Source organism: Pyxicephalus adspersus, chromosome 1 (genome assembly GCF_032062135.1).
Source record: "Pyxicephalus adspersus chromosome 1, UCB_Pads_2.0, whole genome shotgun sequence".
NCBI classification, from domain to species: Eukaryota; Metazoa; Chordata; class Amphibia; order Anura; family Pyxicephalidae; genus Pyxicephalus; species Pyxicephalus adspersus.
Genome location: NC_092858.1, coordinates 129367414 through 129382588, shown reverse-complemented (window position 1 = coordinate 129382588; position 15175 = coordinate 129367414).

The following is a 15175-nucleotide window of genomic DNA, read 5'->3' as shown; positions in this document are numbered from 1 at the left end:
TGGCTCTCTCCAAACCATAGGTTTACCAAATGGCAACTTATCACGTGTTCCCTTTGTCCACATCTGTAAACCTTCGACACACTGTTTGCACACCTTGAGAGGAGCCCAAGACTTATCTTGATCACCAAGTGTATAGGTCTGCTCTACAAATGTGCTGATGTTTGCCCTTTGACTAGGAATGGTGAAACTGCCACAGATAAAAAAAAAATAATCAGGGATGTTTAGGTACTTATGATGAGAAACAGCAGAGCCAGACATAGTTACACAGTTACATAGTTACATAGTAGGTTAGGTTGAAAAAAGACATAAGTCCATCAAGTTCAACTACTAGGGAAATAAATATATCCCAGATATAAAACCCTATAAGACATAGTTGGTCCAGAGGAAGGCAAAAAAAACCCTGGTACAATTTGCTTCCACAGGGGAAAAAAAATTCCTTCCTGATTCCATGAGGCAATCAGATGTTCCCTGGATCAACAGTCACTGTTATTTTTACTTTACTTTACATGTATATTCTGTGCTCCTAGAAAAACATCCAGCTTTTTATTAAAGCAATCTATAGTAGTTGTTGAAACTACTTCCTGAGGGAGCTGATTCCACATTTTCACAGACCTTACAGTGAAGAATCCCTTCCTTATCCGGAGATTAAACTTCTTTTCCTCCAGATGCAAAGAGTGCCCTGTTGTTCTTTGTAATGATGGGGAAGAGTTCTCTATATGGACTGTTTATATATTTATACAGGGTGATCATCTCTGCACTCTCTCCAATACCACAATGTCCTTTTTGTGAACTGGTGCCAAAAACTGGACTGCATATTCCAGATGTGGTCTGACCAATGCTTTGTACAGGGGCAGGATTATGTCTCCATCTCTGCAGTCTATTCCTCTTTTAATACAAGAAAGTACTTTGCTGGCTTTAGATATTGCAGCTTGGCATTGCATGCTGTTATTAAGTCTATGATCTACCAGAACCCCCAGATCCTTTTCCATTTCTGACCTCCCCAAATGTATTTTCCCTAGACAGTATGAAGCATTCAGGTTGTTAGCCCCAAGTACATAATTTTACATTTATCTATATTAAATGTCATTTGCCACTTGGCTGCCCAATTAAACAGTACATCCAGGTCTGCTTGTAGATTATAGACATCCTGTATGGACATAATTCCATTACATAGTTTGTTGTCATCTGCAAACACAGAAATTGTACTTTTAATCCCAAACTCTATATCATTTATGAAGATGTTTAACAGTAAAGGTCCCAACACTGAACCCTGGGGTACACCACTAATAACCTTAGACCATTCAGAGTATGAATCATTAATTACAACTCTCTGGATGTGGTCTTTAAGCCAGCTCTCTGTCCATTTACAGATTGACTTTTCTAAACCTATCGACCCTAACTTGCATTATAACCGTCTGTGGGGTACTGTGTCAAATGCTTTAGCAAAGTACACTATATCAACTGCTATTCCACTGTCTACCTGTTTACTTACTTCCTCATAAAAAGAGAGTACATTTGTTTGACAACTTCGGTCTTTCTTGAAGCCATGCTGACTATCACTTATAATATTATTTTCTAGCAGAAACTCCTCTATGTGGCTCTTTATCAAACTCTCTAAGACCTTTCCAACTATGGACATTAAACTGATGGGTCTGTAGTTACCTGGTAATGACTTTGCTCCCTTTTTGAAGATTGGAACCACATTGGCCTTACACCAGTCCATCAGTACCTTGCCAGTGACTAAAGAGTCTCTAAAAATTAGAAATAATGGCTTTGAAATAACTGAGCTCAGCTCTTTGAGGACACGTGAATGTAATCCATCAGGTCCTGGTGCTTTGTCAACCTTAATTTTTCCAAGCTGTTTCTCAGTCATATCAATTCTGAGCCATTGTGACTCATTTAAGGCAGTGACATTGCTATTATGAATTTTGACTTAAGCTCTGCCATTTTCCTTCATGTACACAGAGCTAAAAAAAAGTGTTTAGTAAATCTGCCTTGTCTTTATCACCAGTTACCAACCCAGCAACATCCTTTAAGGGGCCTACATGCTCTGAACTATTTGCTGTTAATATATTTGAAACATTTTTGGGGTTTGCCTTACTTTTCTTTGCAATCTGTCTTTCATTTTGAAGTTTTGCACATTTTATCTTTTTTTTACATCTTTTGTTATATTCTTGTTAGGTTTCAAACGATGAAGGTGATCCTTCATTTTTATATTTTTGGAATGGCCTTTTCTTCTTTTCTCTCTTATGGCTTTTTTACCATCAGCTGTAAGCCACATAGGTTTTAATTTCACCCTCTTAAACTTATTACCCATTGGAATATATTTTTCAGTTTGCTTTTGTAGAACAGACTTGAAACATTCCCATTTCTGTTCTGTGTTCTTTGAGGACAATATTGTCTCCCAGTGCAAGTCACAGAGAGCCACCCTTAATAATGGAAAATTTGCTCTCTTAAAATTAAATGTTTTTATCTTTCCTGTTTTTTTTTTACTGTTTACAGCTTACGTTAAATGAAATCATACTATGCTACCCAGATTCTCTTTTATTTACGTCAGACATTATCTTAAAGAAAGGAAATAAGTGCGTAAATAGAAAATAAATTTTGCTTATTCACTACGTAGAGGAGCGAGCAACCTCTGACCACACTGTCTTGCGTGTAAATGAATAGCCTATACAAATCCACCCTGCAGTAATAGCATTATTATAAGCGGTGGAGAAAAAAACTGACGTGATAGAAGAAAACCAACTGCACTTTCAGAATGAGCATACTTATTTTAGTGTAAATAAGCTTAAAAATTGAAGTAAACAAAAACATTTTTGGGTGTATCCCACTCTTCACTTGGCTGGTAGATGTAAGTTATGAAAATGAATTCTTATTTTAGAGAGTTGTCACAGGAACAGAAATCACTACTGGAAGATGTTTTGATTTTACTTCTCAAAATTAAAAACAAAAATAATAAACATTGGACAGAATGGGTCTGTTCTTGATTCTTTTTATGGTGGGCAGTTGGAGGCGGCAGTGTTGCTGCACATTTTTTTGGATGCCTCATGCAGCATTCAGGGGTGGTTTGCCAGCCCTGCTGCCTCTTTAGACCTAAATTGGTGCCATATATACAAGCTTAAAAATGCTTTTACATACATTTTCCTATCTATATATAACTACTTTCATTTAGGATTCATCGATCTTTCACCAAAGATACAGGTTTCTAATTATATTCAATGCAGAATATGTGAAAAATCACAACTGAAAGCTGGGTGAATCTTTTTACAAAACATTTTTAAACAAATCACTTTTTCTAAGCCTGAGGGTGATCCCAGTTGTTTGTACCCCAGCAGCACTTAGTCCTATAGCCTTTATTATCACTACAGGTATTCCCCGGGTTAAGGACATCCATTATATGGGCGACTCCTAGATGCAAACGGGGCTTCCCTGCTGCTCATGTGCAGGACAGAGGCTGGAGGGGGGAGCAAGGCCGTTTGCATGACTTACAGAAGAAATCTTTTGCTAAATACAGCTGAAGTTGTGGGTGATCTTAGGGGAGTAAGCTCTTCTTCAACATCTTCTAACTCTTTAATGACCAAGACAAACTCTGCAGTTGTTTCTTTTTGCATGTCAAAGCATAGCTTGCTCCAGAAGTTAATAAATGTCTAAGCTCCATCATTTTTTTTTTCTTGCTTTGTTTGGGATTAGCTCACAGTGAGGATTTTACACAGTAACTGACACCATGCTGCCTAATAATATGTTGAGATAAATATCTGTCCTAATTGCATTTATTAAAATAATGTATCTGTCTGACTTACATATTAATTCAACTTAAAAACAAACCTACAGTCCCTATCTCGTATGTAACCCCGTGACCACCTGTATATCCAAATGCTACCTATATGAAACCTATTGGCTTTTTATTCTCCTTCCTTGACTTCTATTACTGAGTACCACACTTTTAATATTACATCTTTTTATGTTGATTTGTCTTTATTATATTGTTTCCTATTGGTTACAAATTTGTACATCATTTCTTAGTCTAAAAGATTCAACAACTCAAATGAATGCACTTGTGTATGCATTAATAAATCACTAAATGTATTTGTTAAATGCAATTAAGCACCAGCATTAGACCTCTTGATATTTTTAATGCAGCAGAACTGTAAGAGGAAGGGGGGAGGGGACTGGGAGCCAATCAGGTGTGCTATGAACATGTAAAAAACTAAATAAAAGAAGGAAAGAGAGTAAGCAGAGAGGCAACCTCATCAGTTTCTGGCATTAGGCAGTGAAGCCAGGGTCAATGGAGTAAAGGAGACAATAGCAAATGAAAGCCTCATTTAAGTTATACTAGTTACTCTATATTGTAGCTTATTTTTGTTAAGGCATAATAAAGAAAAGGAATGTTGCTACATTGTATTTTGTAAATTAGATAAGTAAATAAAAAAATACAATTATAAAGAACAGAGATTTTTTGGTGCAATGGATAGTTATTCTAGTTTGGAACTTAGTTTAAACCTTTGACACTATTGTTATATCTGTTCAGAAGAGTCATGTGAAAAACCCAATGCCCCTGATTCATCATTGAAATCCGCGATCGCTGGGAGCGCGAACGTACGATTTGTTGAATAGCGCGATCGCGCACGATTCCGGATCGCTAATACGAATGCGCGACCGATAATCCGATTTTGCTTGATGAATCAGGGGCACTGAGTTTAAAACTTCCTATATGGAGCTGATCATACAGCACATCTGCTGTGATAAAATTCAAAGCAGTATTCTCATACCCACCAGCTGTAACAGGTGCAGAAGCTATTTTTTTTTCTTTGGTTCATTTTGAACCAGAACTGCCATGCAAGTGCAAAAGCAGCTGTCAAGGTACAGGAAGCCATGTTAAATTGTACATTAAAGAGACAAATGTGAACCCATCCTAAGGGCACCCATCCGATCTTTACCAGAGCTTTCCGCAAGGAATGATGTACTAAACTGGTTACTGCACCTGCTTGTGGCCCTCAGGCACACCTGTGCATAAGGTAACAACCATGGAGAGAAGCAGTGCAGTGTAAAAAAGGTAGACACTGGGGATCTGGGATAGGGGCCAAAGGTCAGGACAGGAAGCAAATAGGTGTAATCAGCGACAAAATATAGACTTTTACTGGACATACAGTAATACAAGATCTCATGGTCACAGGAACTCAAAGTACAGGAGCACAGGGTTTAACTAGCACAAGGTGACAAAATTACCCTAGGAATACAACAGAAGAAGGGGGTCAATTATCAATCCACAGTGTAGACCCAATAACAGACCTCAGTACACAGACCCTAAGGGCCTGGTTTATTAAAGCTCTCCAAGGCTGGAGAGGATTCACTTCCATCAGTGAAGCTGGGTGATCCAGCAAACCTGGAATGAATTCCTTAAAGTAATTTTCTATTTGTTAGCAAACGTTTTCAATCCTGGATCATATCCATTCCATCCAAATAAATACTAGTACAATGGTTGTACAAATTCATTGAATTTGAAATCAATTACATAATAAAAAACCACCATTCATGCATAAATCTCTCAGCTATTTGCATATTGTTTCTGTAAAGGACATTAGGTAGTAAAATGACTCCTATCTTGTATTGCAAGCATACACTGTCTTAGCTGGTAAATTCTAAGGTCAAACCAATCAGCTGGGGGTTTTCTACTCTAAATGTCCGTTCTAATAAAAAAATAACTCTGACTTTAGCAAGCAGCACAACAATGAAATTTATTAAGTCACCCATGCAGGGAATGAGCTAGAGAAGGCTCATTGCACCTTTCAATGAAAGACATTTATTCAATGTTAATAAAAATGAGAGAAAAGTTGGCATCAGCGTATGGAACTATAGCACAAAGCCAACTACAGCTCTCTCTTGATTCAATGGAATGCAGTTATTTACTGAGATGTTACGTGGAGAAAATCCACATTTTTATTTGACAGCTTGTCCATGGATAATTTTGAAGCACACAAAGCAACATTTATATGCTTGTTATGGCACAGTGCATGAATCACAGTGGAAATTGTACTGGACAATATACAATACTTGCAGACACCAAATGTTATTAAAGAATTTTTTATTCACAAACTGGACCACATATCAAGAGGAATGTATTATTAAATAAGAAATGTGGTTACTGTAGTGTCCAAATATTGAGTCATAAATATTATAATATCCTAACAAGACATTCAGGATACACAGTAGTAGAAGCTGTACCTTTCTTCCACTATTACATAAGACTTAATAAACTAAACAGTGATAGATGTTACTTGCTAATAGGGTTACTATTATCAGCTGTATTTGACACAGGTTGCTGAAGATAATAGTAGTAAAAACCAACTGAAAAAGTTGAACTTAATAAATATCACCTTTTAAAAAGTTTTTTTTTCACTAATACATTTATGTATCTATATTGCATCGTTTGATTTATCCTCACACCTTACAATACTCAAATCTCTGTCACCTTGGATGCACAATTATTTCCAGCACACAGCCATGCTTCTCAGCAATTGTTATATTCGGCCACTAAATCTTCTTTACATTAGGTAGACCTGCACAGTTAAGATGTTAGTTCAGACTAGCAATGCAGTGTAGTTACCGCTTCCTGATGCTGCCCCATAGAGAATGAACAGGGGCAACAGTAAGTGGTATGGTACCGTTCACTGCCTCTGGTTTTAAAATCTGCAGATGCTTGTCCTTTAAGAACCAGCACTGCAGTGCGGGTGACCCAGGGCAAGTGTGAACCTAACCCCAATGGGGGGTTAAAGATGGGGCTAAATACAAGATGGGGAAAGGAAGTGTGGGATACATTAGGTGGGAGGGCAAAAAGATATGTGCAATTTGGAGTACTTATATTTTATGGCCGGTGTCATGTCCGAAAAGCCACACACATAATAAATAGTGTTCTGTAAAAGTAGACCTTTAAGTTGCCCAACATACATCATACAAGAAAGTTTACCTGACTTTTTTTTTCTTTACCAAAGTCACATAATGCACCTGTGCTGTATTGTATGTTGCTCTAACATACACATTACTGCAACACTAAGTTGTAAAGATGGACTAATGGAAAATTTAAAAACTATGGCTCCCATTATATCTTCTTTGTTTATAGTATATTGTACTGCTGCAACTCTTAAAATTTTTACTTACAGTATTTATCAAAGCAACTTGTTAGCAAGAACACTCATTTACAATGCCTTATTTATAGTTTAAATATAGCAGTATTGAAATGGAATATGTCTGGCCCCCATTTCTGAAGGTGTTAGAAAAAAGCCTTGAGGCCCATTTTCACTTATACTTTGTAAAAATTTATTATTTTTGTATTTATTATTCTTCTAGTTTCCTTTTCAATTATTTCATTCCTCTTTTCAAGATGCAGCTAATGTAACAATTTAGAATATTCAAAGCATTGTTCTGGGTCTGTTTCCTTTTGTTATATATTCTACTGTTGTATTGCCAATCAGATTTTGTATAGTTCAACAGTGTATCAAAAACATAGTGTGTGTATATCCTGTTCCTCTCTGTATAGAGGGGGTAGGGAGGAAATAGAAGAAGGAATACAGGGAGGTTGATAGAGAAGGGAAAGGAAAAAGGTAATTCTGGACAATATCTTACACCTAGCATGATCCCTGTCCCTAATTTAGGAGATACTGAATTTTGCCTTTCTAGACTTTCTTGAATGACTTATGTTTAGCCTTGAGTATACTGTACAGTTTTTTGTTCACTATCATCTGTAAAAGCATATTTGTACCAAATTCTAAGAATGTAAATGTCAATTAATATTGCTTTTAGGTACTTTTGCTCCTTGTTTCCATGTGTTTTGTATGCAGGAAATCTGGAAACTTAAAATATATGTTTCTAAAAACCAGGCTGCACTTAATGTTAATCCACACAGACATAAAAGTAGAAATGGACCATTATATCCGGCTGATTTACTAAAATGTGTATATTCAGTAAATCAATATCCACTCTTCAAGTCCATTTCTGATCTTGTTATCAGAACATTTTACATTAACCCAGCTTGTTAAGGTTTACCTGCAAATGAATAGGAAAGTGAAGACATGACCTTCATACAGAGAAGCAAGGGATAGAGATGCCATTCCTTTTACCTCCAGCTCAATGGATCTGCCAGGACCAGTTTCAGAGATACTGTGGTCTTGGCAATGATTAGTGGCCATAGAGGAATGTGTAATCATTAGCGGATCATAGAGAAAAAAAAAACTTTAGAAATAATCAATGGGTAACCCCCCATTCTTAGCTGCCTATGATTCTTCTATTCAGTACAGTAACTGCTCTTTTAATGTATTGGGGAACCTTTTTTATGTATTACCATAGAAAAACGTAGGAGGGATTTATAAGTGTTGAAACTGTAACCAGGATGTTTAATGTTAATTATTGCACATCAGATAGTTGTAATATGAAAAATACAAAACATAGGTTAGCTGCAGTTCTGCCTTTAATCTGTAAAAGTTACTTTTACTGGTTAGTCCAAGATCAGAGGCTATCCCTTTGCCAAAGTGAATCAGCTTTCTGTCAAGGCTTGCTGAACAATAAAGCGCACAGTTTGCATACTAACTCTAAAAGCTGGTCTGTGCTGCTGCTGAACACTGCCACTGGCACTTATTGGCGATGGCTGGATCTTAACAATAATAGCAGGAAGGGATGGCTTTGCAACTCAAAGCAGTTTTTTGTCAGGGCCACTGATGCATAAATAGGCATACCATTTTGAGCAAGGTTTCCAAATTATGCATTTCACAATGTTAAAATATTCTGAACATTGAATAGTTATACTAAGAAAATGCAGAAATAAATAAGTAACAACTGACAATGAATGAAAAAGATATAATCGACTTTTTAAGGGGTCCTTTAAGATTTAATTTTATGGGAGGGTGGATATCATCACAATTTGACAAGCTCGACAAAATGTTATTTTGTACAGTATGTGCCTATATTCTGTTTAGGAAATTGTCTAAGAATACTCACAAATATGAACACTGAAAGTGTTTTGCTTGACTAGGTGGTGGACTTAAAGCATAAATGTCATGGATCAGAAAATTCAAGCCTATGGAGCCTGGAAACCATTGATATAAAGAAACTTTTGACTTGTAGGTTAAAAAACCTCTCCCATTCACTACTGTTGTTCTGCTGATAAGCCAGAACTAGATGCCTCTCCTTGTTTCCAACCCTTCTTCAATTGAAGTGAACAAAGGTGACAATTTTGTTAGGTGCTTAATTGGTACAGAAAATGTATTTTCTATGCCTCTGGCAAGCCTAATACTGGGGACAGTACATTCTGGGAGTGTAAATGCCATATGGCAGTTTAACAGTTTTTAGTTCTTTGCAGCAACTGCATTCGTTTTTTTTGTTCCAGCAAGTACAAGAAAATGTAAAGTCCCTTTCACGTCCTGTTAGCTAGAAAATACATAAACATTTATATCTTTCTTATTCAAAATATTAGTATCATAAATCTACCATGTAATGGAAACAAACAAAATCCAGCCTGTTAGAAAATTGTGGCTTCACAAATTTCATAAAGTTGAGAAATAAATGTAGTTAGTACTGGCATGATAATGGTATATTACATTAAGGTTAGAATTAAGTTTAGTTTCTACAAGAAGTTAAGTTAAGGGGGGTCATAAACTACTATGAACTTCTTTCTTAAGTATTCTTTAGATAAACTTTATATGTAAGATTTAAGTACTATAGGTACAGCTACTAAATAATTTTAAAGGTTTAGATTAAAGTGTAGGTTTATGGGTTTAGTTAAGGTTTGTGTAAGGAGCTGGGTTCAAGTAATGGGCTAGGCTTAAATTTAAGCTTGCAGTTAAGAGCTAAGCAGGGTTGTCCTTACAGGTAAAAGACTCAGTGCACAGGCCCTGAAATGTTAGCATAGTAGCTGTAGAAAATAGGCATGGGTGACACTACAGGCACACTACATGCAAAGTGCGCAATGTTTTTTTAGTGTTTCCAGGGTAATTTTATTTGTTTGATATAAGTGAAGAGAGTTGGTGAACAAATATTGGTGTGCCTGATGCGTCCCTTAGGAAGCTGTTATTTATATATATTATTTATATTATATTAGTTATGTACTATTCATACTCACCTCCCACTGATCTCAGTTCATTTATCATATATCACTCAATCATCCATCTGATTGTTAAGGGGCTATTAGCTTGCTTTTTGTGCCTGGAAAATATCATGGATTTAGTATGTGAATGATTGTTTTTTGGAAGTTTCAGAAGCATGTGTGATGACTCAGGTTTTTATTAGCATTTAGAGATATTCTGATGACGTATCAGACAGCTTTAAAAAATAAATAAAAACTTTAGGTTCATTTACAGTTATTTTAAGGCGTGGACATTTCCAAAGAAAGGCATAGGTTATAATAGCTCAATAATGCAGTAGGAGTATTATACATAAACAAAGTTGTTATACCTTTGGAGGTGGTTGGGTAGGAGGAGCGACAAATTAACAAACCAAGATTTGTTCTCTAATACACAGCATCATAAGGCATACTTATATCTTGTGACTGCGTGAGTATACATGTATATGTGACATTAAGTAAAACTTTTCTTTCTCACTTTTAACTTTTAACCATGAAGCAGAATAAATCATCAAAAGTGTAACTTGCTCTATAGCTTGGTCTGAAGTTATACCTTTCCCAAATTCTATCTAATGTCTATGGGCTTCCATATGCTGCAGCTGCTAACATGTATGACAAGCAGATTACCTGGTATATAATATATCTAAATGGGACTTTTAAAGCCTAAAAATAAAACAAAGTATAAAATTTTAAATCATCGCAATATTCTTTAATAGTCACTTTATAGCTACCAATAGGTGGACCTGCTTGCCGCTGTCCTCTCTTCCCCCAGCTTGTTGTACCCCTCCAGCTAGGTGTCTCATCAGGTGTGGCTCATTTTGGATGTACTTATCCTTAGTTGTTGACCTCCAGTTAATGTCTGCCACTTATGAAGAAGCAGCTCTCTCTACTAACCTTGTCAAAATTTGTGAGATATGTTTGTCACAAACCCAGTGTTTCTCATCCAGGTTTTTTCAAGAGTTACCCCATGTTAAAAAGTTCTAGAAAGTATAGTTTAGACTAAATGATCATTTCCAAAATTGTAGGAGTATCAATGTCATTTACTAGCATATAACTTTTACTTGTTTGTCCATGATACTACCTTGGGAAATGTCAACCTATTGTTATTGCATTGTAAAACTATTTGTGTAATTTATAACTAAATAAATATTTTGACATTGTTATTATATTTTGTGCTATCTTGATGCCTTAAAAACTCATTTTTTATTTGTCATCTTTAGCAGCTGTTAGAAGTTCTTTTTTTCCAATTTCTAGACAGCAGTTAGAATTGTTTACCAATGACTTTGATCAATGTGGTATTTTTATTTATCTTTCACAGTTGACTTCTGCTAGAAGTTTTGAATAAGAAAAGATAGCATCTGATGAGCACAGCACAGGACAGGAAATATTAACAAACATGTAATTTCAAGTAAGAGGCGGCTGTTGTCTGTGGAAATAAACCTTTATACAATATTTATGTGGGGAAGGAGAATGGCAGGTAAGTAAACTCTTCAGAGACGTGTTGGATTTTAGAAGTGTAGTAGCTAAAAAGCTGAGAAACCCTGTATGACCTATAATGGGAAATACAAAAAGGAATCAACTATGTCTATCGGGTTTTATCAGGGATATGCTGATTTGTAGTATGCTTATTTACCTAGTGGTTGAACTACATGGACTTACGTCTTTTGCAACCTGACTAACTGTTTAACTATAAAAGCCAGGCTTATTTTACATGGACTGTTTCCCCGGCATAAAACACAGCATTTAAAAGCCTGTGTTTGAAACTTTGATCAGGCAGGTACTTTATTGCAGTATTGGTCCCTTCTGTAATAAAATATACTTAACTGCCTGATTGCAATTTTTTATTTTAAGGTTTATTTCCACACTATGAGTGTCCATATGTTGCCAGCTGTATTTGTTTGCAGGAACCACCATCTTCACTCTGGCCTTTTCCAGGTTGAGATCTGTGGCCATACATGCACAGAGGAATTTATTAAATCCAAACAGCCCTAGGGGATGTTGGGGTACCTGACATTGCACACTAAGCTGTGCACAGAAAAAAAAATGATGAACAGGCAGGTGAGTATATTTTTTTGTAGAATAGGTATTTCCTGACCATTCTGCAATAAAAATCCCTCCAGTACAAAGTCTTTCATTGTGGAGCTATAGCTCCAATTTAACATGCCCATAAAAACTTGTAAATGCCTACAAATTTAAGGGTGTTTGCAGGATATTTATAGGGGTTTTTTCCTCTTCTAATACATGACCTGGTTCAAAATGCCTTTGTAAACACTTAAAAATGAATACAAACACTGTATGGTGTTTTTTTGTGTTTTAAAATGATGTCCATATAAACTAGGCTTTAATTTGTCTGTACATATTTTGGTTAAGATATATTAATCATAAAAATAAAATATGTTTGAAGAAATTTTATTTGGAATGCTATTCTAAGCAAAGCAAAATTATAATGACTATAGATTTTTTTTCTTTGTAGTCTTTCAAAAATCAGAGCCTTTTTCTTCTACTAAAAGAATGTAACTGTTAGAAAGCAGTTTGAACCCAGAGTGCCAGACACCCCTTCTCAAACACTTTACCATTATACTTGGCCATCCCAACCAAAAACTTAGTTTCTCCCTTACGCCAACACTAGGCCATCCTGAATTTTTCCCTAAGCAGAGAAGTCAAGATATTCTCCTATCACTTATAAAATACAGTAAATGAAACTGACCACCTAAAATCATTGACCACATAAACTCAGAAATCACTCCAAAACCATTGGATTTTTTAGGAGACTCCATTACATACCTGTTATATATTTATACAGTTGCAACAAATAATAAGCATTAAAAGATGGCCTTTAAGAAGCGTATTCACTTCTCTCCAATAAAGACGAGCCCCCTATTTGTTTTACAAAATTTAGAAAATTAGCTGGGATCCTCCCTTTGCCAAAGAACAAACCGAACGCACCATGAATTTTGTCTGCAATGCATCAATAACAAATGTTCAAGGCAACTACAAATTAGTGGTTTATAAAATGTTCCCCGTGGTTTGAAAAAGATGTTGGAGATGCAATATTAGTCAGTTATTTAATCTGTAACTTCAAATGCCAAATAAATATAACAGAGTTAAAATGAAATAGTATTTCAAATAAGCAGCAGTATAATAACAAACCAGAAATATTATATTTGCTACTCCCCAATTGGTTATGTTGAAAATTGGATACAGCTCAAGTCTACAAAAAACAAGATCTGACTGTGTTCATACCCCGATATAATATACCCCCGATGTAAGAGAAGACAAGATAGATAGTTGGCCCCTGTGCACCAATACATGCACATACATGGCTCCGCATCTAAGGACATGGCTGGACATTAGGGCGTAAACGTTAATGCCTAATCTCTGCCTAATCTCTACAATGTTGCCAAGTAGACTATTTAAATTGGAACTAAACCAATTTATTTTAAAAATTGAACCAAGCATGTCTTTATTTGCAGAGGTGAAAAGCGTATCCCTTCTGCAATAAAATATCCTTACCAGCCTAATTGCATTTTTTTAATACACTCACCTGCCCAGTGCCATCTTGAGCACCACCATCTTCCTCTGCTAATATCCAGCCATTTTGATGTGGGATGACGTAAATCCTGTTCATCTGGCATATCTGGCATCATACACTGAGCAGTAGTAGTAGCAGAAGGGACATTGTTTACCACTGCAGAAGGGACATTTCAATAAACAGCTTGCTTCAGGTCCAATTACATTGCTGAATAGTTATATTAGTTCTTTAGCCCGACCCTGTGGATACTTATGGATGACCTTGGTTATTTTTCTGACCTGGCCTTAGATTACTACTCTAAGTGTTGCCGCAACCAATATTAACTTGACTTGCTGCTGTTGGCTTTTCCGTACTGTGCTGCTTGCACATTATCTGCTAGACACTGTCCCTGTCTGCTGTTTCTTTACCATGCCGGAGACCCCGTCTTTTATGTAAAAAAATTGCTCTGCTCTGTTGGCCACTGCTTCTTCTTAGTGACCTCCTGCTGATACCTGCCTGCCCAATGAAGACTTCTGCATGCCTGCATCCACCAAATATATTTGTATAAAAGCCTGTTTTGCTTTTAAAAAACAGTAAGATTTCTGCAAACAAGAAAACAAAAATCATGTTACAGTACATACTAAACATTTGTGATTTTTTTAGGTTTTAGATTTAGATTTTTTTATGTCTTCTTTTTCTTCTACTTCTTAAAGCATCCTGGGAATCCTAAATGCTGCTGACATCATGTGGTACCTTTATATTTTCTTGCAGGTCGGGCAAAGAAAGGGGTCACAGCATTGAAACCCTCTGCTCACAATAAGTGGGTTGAAAATCCTGTTTGTTGTTCAGTCTTGAAATGGAGCAATGCTAGGGACAGTACAGAAGAGCTGATAAGAAAAGCTGCTTTTCTGTATTAAATCCTTGTGGGGAGATTTACTTCTCTGTAGATGCCCAAATGCAAAATTTGAAGTGACCTGGCATGTACTCGTTTACAAATTATTATTACTTTTATTCACATGCAAAGATTCTTTAAATCAATTGCTGAGACCTGGCTCACCCTTACTTTATGACTAAGCCCTGCCAACAGTAATGGCCCAGTAAAAAACTAGTTGGATGAGAATAGCTGTTGATTGAGGTTAGACATGGTAATTTCGGGTCCAAGTAACAAACTGAAGCAAAATCAGAAAGACACAGAAGCAACCTTTGTAGCTAATAAAAGTAATTACAGATATCTAGTAATATCTGCTATTATTTTTTTAATTTAGGCTGGGTTCACTTTAAAGAGATTTTGGGTTCACTTTAAAGAGATTTTGTCCACCTGCACACCAATCTATACAATGTGATGTGATGTAAAGGCATCATATCTCTGGATTTAATGGTAAAGGTGATTCTTTAAGAAAGCAGATTAACAAGGCTTAATGTTCAATAATTTTAAGAGAAAAATGTCAGTTAGTTTAAATAGTCTTTCACCACAGGCTTTTTTTTTTTACAGATAAGGTAAATATTACACAAGACAACTGGCTGTTCAGAGAGATGTTTTTTTCCTTTCTCTA